This window comes from Ornithorhynchus anatinus, chromosome 14 (assembly GCF_004115215.2).
Source record: "Ornithorhynchus anatinus isolate Pmale09 chromosome 14, mOrnAna1.pri.v4, whole genome shotgun sequence".
Classification (NCBI taxonomy): Eukaryota; Metazoa; Chordata; class Mammalia; order Monotremata; family Ornithorhynchidae; genus Ornithorhynchus; species Ornithorhynchus anatinus.
In genome coordinates, this window is record NC_041741.1 from 12,642,402 (window position 1) to 12,650,109 (window position 7,708).

A 7,708-nucleotide genomic window follows, 5' to 3' on the forward strand; every position below is an offset into this window, starting at 1 on the left:
ACAGGACTCACAGCCTAAAGGGGAGGGAGAACAAGTATTTAACCCGATTTTACAGATGAGAACCTGAGGTAGAACGCAGTTAAGATAGGAAACAAGTGGCAGGAATGGGACTAGAACCCCTGACTCCCAGACCCATGTTCTATCCACTAGACCACTGGATTGCCTTCTCATGAACAGGAGATTTCAGGACTGCACTGGGAGACCATTGGTGGGGAAGGGGTTGGGGGGTGGGATGTCTAAGATGGTGGATTTTCTTCAGAGTCCACTTGTTTTGCTCCTATCCCCGTTAGGCTGCTTGATGGAAATCACTAACTTGTGGCAAGTAGGTGTGGACCTTGTGGACTTTTCCTCTGGCCAGGGTGAAATCTGTCTCCAATAGACAACACCCTTTGACCCAACGGGACACTGCATTGCTAATGGAGGGGAGAGGAGTTCACTTTCGCGCTTCTTATACACACAGTCATAATTCTGTTCTCCCCAGCCATCCAACCATCTGTTTTCAATCAATCAGCTTCCTTGAAACCCAGAGTCCAGCCTGGGCGGGTTGTAAATACCAGTTAACTTTAGATCTGTTTACAGAGTGTCGTTCTGCCCCTGTGGTCCTGTAGGCTTCTGAGAATTCCAGTTTCCAGGGTAATCTATGGGGTGGGGATGGGCACGTCAGAGGGTGCAGCCGTCCACAGAAACTTCTCCGGTACCACTGGTTCAGCCTACGCCTACTTAATCTCCAGCTTGCTCTGGGATGCAGCAGGCAAGATATTTGGCTCTTGATGTGAAATCAGACAGTCACCCATTGGGGAAAGATAAACTTCCTCTTGCAGAGCAGCTGGGACATTTTTGCTTTAATTCTAGGTTTAGATTTCTTCAAAACTTGTAAAAGTGTTTGCCACTTAATCCGATATGCTATTCAGTCTCTGTGGGGAGAACCTCCTAATGGAAGGTAAAATCACTGGCTAAGAGATTTGTTTTTAACAAGTCTACTAGCCCTGACAAAATGACCCATTTGCTGCCAAAGAAGCTGATTGTAAATCCTGTTCCCAGTTTACCTGGCCTGAGGGGACCTGAAGGTTCAAAGCCAGGTTGGAAGAGGGTGACAAAGAAGCCCAGAAAGAGGGGAAAAGAGGGGAAAGGGATGCAGGCAGGAAGTGGGGCTTTAGGAACATAAAAACCATGGCCTCCCCCAATCAATCAATCCATAGTATTTATTTATTGAGTTTTTAGGGTGTGCATAGCACTATGCTAAGCGTTTACTACTCCTACTCCTACTCCAGTGCACTGTAATTCGATCTTGTCTATCTCACCACTGAACCCTTTCCCACATCCTGTCTTTGACCTGGACTCCCTCTTCCTTCACATCTGACAGACTCTTACTCTCCCCACCTTCAAAGTCTTATTAAAATCACATCTCCTCCAAGAGGTCTTCCCCAACTAAGCCCTCATTTCTCATACTTCCTCTCCAGTTCTGTGTAAGCTATGCACTTGGGCAATTGAACTCCAACCCATCCTCAGCCCTGCAGCATTTACATACACATCCGTAATTAATTTATTTGCATTAATGTCTGTTTCCCCTCTGGACTGTAAAGTCCTTCTGGGAAGAGAATGTGTCTTCCAACTCTGTTATATTGTAGTCTTTCCCAAGCCAATTGTACTCTCCCAATACCATTGATTGCTGAACGGGCTGTTGGGGTTTGGGTACAAACCTGTGGTAGGGTGTGCGGATGGAGAATAAAATACCCATCAGGGAGCAGCCAGCTCTCCTCAGCCCAGCCAGATTCTCCCACCATCTGTAAATACTCTGTATCTATGTCTCTCCCATTAGAGTTTAAGCACTTATGTACATATCTCTAATTTATTTATTTATATTAATGTCTTCTCCCTCCTCCCCCAGCCCCCAGGCTAGACTTTAAGCTCATTTTGGGCAGGGAATGTGTCTATTGTTGTATTGTACTCTCCTAAGCACTTAGTACAGTGCCCTGCATACAGTAAGTGCTCAATAAATATGATTGAATGAATGATGAATGAATAAGCTCCTGGAGTAGAGGAATCCTATCTGTTGCCTTAGGTACACGCTCAGGTGCTTTGAAGAGTATTCTGCAAGAGGAGTGGAGCAGGAGTGAGTGGGGGTGGGGGGGGAGAGGTAAGAGGGGCCATGGAGCCCTAGTGGAACAGGGAGCAGGAGGAGAGTGGGAAGAGGAGGAGGAAGAAGCATATGAAGGAGTGGGAGTGGGAGGGAAGAGGAAGGGGAAGGCAAGGAACATGGCTCATGGCAGGGAGAAGACCAAAGAACATGTTGGAGCCAGGGAAGGGGTGTTGACACAGCCACTCTGTTGAGTCACTGCCCGCCCACCCCTATGATAAAGTGGCTGCCAGTCTTGGAAAGGAGCACGTATAAGGCATCAGCATCAACCCCTTCGCCTCCCTCCAGGCCAGCTGGATTGGGGGAACTGAGTCAGCAAGGCAGTGATGCAGTACATGAGCCACTTGGACAGCTTGTAGCTAAACTGTAAGCTCCTCGAGGGCAAATATATCATGTCTGTCTACAATAGCAAACAACTAGGTTGGTGCTCTGCCCAGAGTAAGTATTTAATAATTGTCACTGATTGATGGAATGATTCTAGTGAAAAGAGCTTGGCCTGTTGCCAGAGCCGGCTCTCTTAAACTGTGAGTCCCCTGTGGGACAGAGAGCGCATCTGATCTGATCATTTTGTATCTTGGCAGTGTTTAATACATAGCAAATGCTTAATTAACAACTTAATTAACAAACCAAATGTTTAATAATGTAACTGAATGTATAGGGATGGCCCCGGGAGAATCTCCACCTTGAGAGGGCCACAATCCAACTCCTGTGCAGGCTTCCGTTCTGCTTCCCACGCTGGCGCCCAGAATTCCAAGCAGCCCTTCTGGCCCAGCCCCATCACCTGGACAAGGAATCCCAGACCCTGCCCTGTGCCTTTGCTCACCTTCACGGGATTCCTGTCACCAGCAGCTCTCATTCCAGACTCTCCCCCTGGATTGTAAACTTTCTGAGGGTAGGAATCATGTCTACCAACTCTATGGTAGTGTTCTTTCCCAAGCACTTAGTACAGGGCCCTGCACTCAGTAGGTGCCCAATAAGTACCATTGGATGATTGATTGATTGATTGGTTCCCATGGGAAGAAGCTGCAAGGCCAAGATGGGCAGCTCCTTGGTGGTCCCCAGACCTTTTTACAGTCTCTGGCTCAGGGACCAGAGGATTTTCAACATTTATAGATGTGCTCCCTCTATTTAATCTGACAAGTCTACCTTCAAGAACCTCCTTCACTGCTTTTCCTTCAATGAATACCTCCTCTGGAAGACAATGAGTTAAGGAGAGCTCTTTTTAAGATTCCCTTGAGGCTATGACTTTTAACAGTTGTAAAGAGAGCAGGTAGCATGACCATGCTGGAGGTGAGCTTCCCAAAACAGTGCTAACTTGCTTCCTGAAAGAGGAAGGATTCTGGATTGTATATGAAATTAATAACAGAGTATGGGAGAGAATTAGCGTCTCAGGGAAAGCACACATCTGTGGTTTCTTGATTGCAGTTTACAATTCCAACTTTAATGTTGTGTTGATCTAGATTTGGGCACTCTCTCACCACCTGATCCTTTCCCACTCCCCAAATCTCCATCCACAGGAGTTAGAAGAGGGGTTGGTGACCAGGATACCTAAGGATCATTGGCTAAAGATCAGTTTCATTCATTTTTGCTTATCTTTAATTCCTTTCTTGTAGGGGCTTCTGGGGTTTTTAACAAAATTAAAGGAAGGTAGCATTTTCTTAATCAAAGGAGAGAATGTTTTCAAAATCTGACACTAGGTTAAAAAAATTGTAAGGCATCAAGGATTAAAAAAAACCCTTTCTGCTAAACGGGGCCAACTTTTTTGAACCATGAGAAGCAAAGAAACAAAACTCTGATATTTGTTAAAGTGCTTACTATGTGCCAGGCATTGCTGTAAGGGGTGGATTAGATACAAGCTAATCAGGTTGGACACACTCCGCGTCCTATATGGGGCTCACCCAAAGTAAGTATCACTGCACCTTGGAGAGAGAGGTAATTCTAGGGTTTTCAGTGCTCCCCGGGAAGGCTGATTGGCAAATCCAGAGAAAAGTTTCTCCTTTGGAAGACATATCCAGCTGGGGGCAAAGGGGAAAGACAACAAATATAAATTCCTCACACTCTCTAGAGAGTCTAATCATCTTTCCCTTTTTACTGTATTTGTTAAGCACTTGTTATGTGCCAATCAATTGTATTTATTTAACACTTACTGTGTAAAGCACTATATTATGCCCTTGGACAAGTACAACATGACAATATAACAGACACATTCCCTGCCCAGAGAGAGCTTACAGGCTAGAGGGGGAGACGGACATTAATATAAATAAATAAGTTACAGATATGTACATAAGTGCTGTGGGACTGAGGGGTGGTGGTGAATAAAGAGGGCCAATCAGGGTGATGCAGAAGGGAGTGGGAAAAGAGGAAATGAGGGCTTAGTTAGGGAAGGCCTCTTGGAGGAAATGTGCCTTCAGTAAGACTTTGAAGGTGGGGAGGGTAGTTGTAAAAAGAAAAGCCTTTCAGGCCAGAGGCAGGACATGAGTAAGAGGTGGGTGGCGGGATAGATGAGATCAAGGTAGAGTGAGAAGGTTGGCATTAGAGGAGCGAAGTGTGTGGGCTGGGTTGTAGTAGGAGAATAGTGGGGTGAGGTAGGAGGGGGCTAAGAATAATAATAATAAGAAGAAGAATTGTAGTATTTGTTAAGCACTTACTGTGTGCACTGGGGTGGATACAAGCAGATCGGGGCAGTCACAGTCTAAGCGATTGAGTGCTTTAAAGCTGATGGTAATGAGTTTCTGTTAGTTGCAGAGGCTGATGGGCAATCACTGGAGGTTCTTGAGGAGGTAGGAAACATGGATTGAATGTTTTTGTAGAAAAATGATCCGGCCAGCAGAGTCTAGATATGGACTGGAGTTAAGAGAGACAGGAGGAAGGGAGGTCAGCAAGGAAGCTGATACGGTAATCAAGGCAGGATAGGATAAATGCTTGGATTAATGTGGTAGCAGTTTGAATGGAGGGGAAAGGGTGGACTTTAGTGATGTTGTGGGGATTGAATTGACAGGACTTAGTGATAGATTGAATATGTGGGTTAAATGAGAGTTAGGAGTCAAGGATAATGCCAAGGTTATAGACTTGTGAGACAGGAAGGATGGTGGTGCTGTCTACACTGTTGGGGAAGTCAGTGCGAGGCACTGTTCATTGATCCATTCATTCAATCATATTTATTGAGCGCTTACTGTATACAGAGTCCTTGGGAGAGTACAATATAACAATAAACAGACACATTCCCTGCTCACAGCGAGCTTACAGTCTAGAGGAGGAGACAGATATTAAAATAAATAAATTATAGATATGTTCATAAGTGCCATGGGCCTGAGATGGGAGATGAATAAAGGGAACAAGTCACCACAGAAGGGAGAGGGAGAATAGGAAAGGAGGGCTTAGACAGGGAAGATCTCTTGGAGGACATAGTACAGTGCTCTGCACATAGTAAGTGCTCAATAAATACTATTGAATGAGGAGATGTGCCTTCAATAAGGCTTTGTAGGGGAGGATGGGCTCTTACTCCAGAAACCACCTGCTAACTGAATCCTGTTCAACAAGCAGACGGCTGTGTTCTCTATTTTCCTATCATCAAGTTAATGCTATTAAGTTACTTATTAAATTTGATTTTTACATGCTGCTGCTATCCTGGGGTACCATGCCTTCTATGATGATATTTTGAGATTCGTGGAAGGCACGCCCATCAATTTTGATGACCTGGACAATTCAAATTCCTAATGGTGACAAATAGGGAGCTGTTCAAACATAACTGGCCATTTCTGGCTTTCTTCTTGAGAACATGGGCTCTGGCAGACTAGCATTGATTCTGTTCAGTGTCTTTTGCAGCACTTAAGCCAGTGCAGGCTGTCATAAGGTGATGACAAATATTTTCTCCCTGCTTTCCTGAGCCAGCTCAACGGTTTTGACGTTCAACAGGCCTTGAATCACTCGTGCAGGAGCTGTTCTACATGAATTATTATGCTCTGAAAGTCCATGCCATCATCAGTATTGTCATCAACGGCAATGACTGAGCATCTACTGTGAGAAGAGCATCTGTAAATTGGGAATGAAGATTGTGAGCCCCACGTGGGACAAGCTGATAACCTTGTATCTATCCCAGCGGTTAGTACAGTGCTTGGCACATAATAAGCACTAAACAAATACCATCATTATAGAGAAGCCACATGGCTCAGTGGGAAGAGCACTGGCTTGAGAGTCAGAGGTGATGGGTTCTAATCCCAGCTCCACTGCTTGTCAGCTGTGTGACTTTGGGCAAGTCACTTAACTTCTCTGGGCCTCAGTTACCTCATCTGTAAAATGGGGATGAAGACTGTGAGCCCCACGTGGGACAACCTAATCACCTTGTATCCCCCAGCACTTAGAACAGTGCTCTGCACATAGTAAGCGCTTAACAAATACCAACATCATTATTATTATTATTATTATTATTATTATTATTCAGCAGAATACCTGTCATTAAATTTACGTATCATTAATCCCCATTATTGAGATGAATAAACTGAGGCTCAAAAGAATTAAAGGAATTGACTAGTGTCAGAGCTCAGACTAGAACCCAGGACTCCCCACTCCTAGTGCTGTGCTCTTTCTACTAGGCCTCCTTGCTTCTCTAGAAGCTGGTCTGTTCAGCTCTAGGAAGTGCCTCCAGTTCTGTGACCAATTCTTGTTTGTGATTTTGTCTTCCTCTTCTCTTAAACATCTCCACGGCAATTGCTCTGGAATTTAGAAATCATCTGGGAGATGTCTGGTCTCTAAATTTAGGGAACGCAAAGCTAATAGCCTTGGTATGTGAGGCTGTTGGGTGGGGGCAAAAATGTTTGAAACAGGGTGGGGGTCCCTTCCCCCAATTCCACAGCCAAAGTCTGAATTACATGTTTCTCACCAGCCTGGGAACAGTTGTCCATCAGGGAAGGATAACACTGCAGCCTGGCCTCCTTAGCCAAGAAGACAAAGCCAGACAAGGCCTGGGTTTGGGGTCGTTGTTTCCCTCCCAGGACCCAGACTTTTGCTTGTTGCTTGAATACAGACTCCAACTGAGGGTATTTGTGTAAACTTGTTGTGGGAAGGGAATGTGCCTGTTATTTTGTACTCTCCCAAACACTTAGTATAGTGCTCTGCATACAATAAGTGCTCCCAAAATTAAATTGACTGACTGACAGAAAAGGTGACTGTGTCACCATCAGGGCTGGTGGAAGGGTGGCTGCCCCAGGTCCCACCACAAGCAAGGCCGAGCCTGGCTGAGGGCACTAGGGAGAACACTTACCCTCCCTGGCCCCCAAGCATGGCCTACTGGAAAGAGCACAGGTCTGGGAGAGCCTGCAGAGGATGCTGAGAGACAGCGGCTCCATGCTCGGAGCACTTAGATTCCTTGATCTGAACCTGAATGCCCTTGAGTCATGCCTCTCTGACTCCCAACAAGATAATTAACTTGTATCTGCCCCAGAGCTTAGAACAGTGCTTGACATTTAGTGCATAACAACTCGCAGGAAGCAAAGAATGTGTCTGTTTAATGTTATATTGTACACTCCCAAGCACTTAGTACAGTTCTTTGCACACAGTAAGCACTCACTAAAT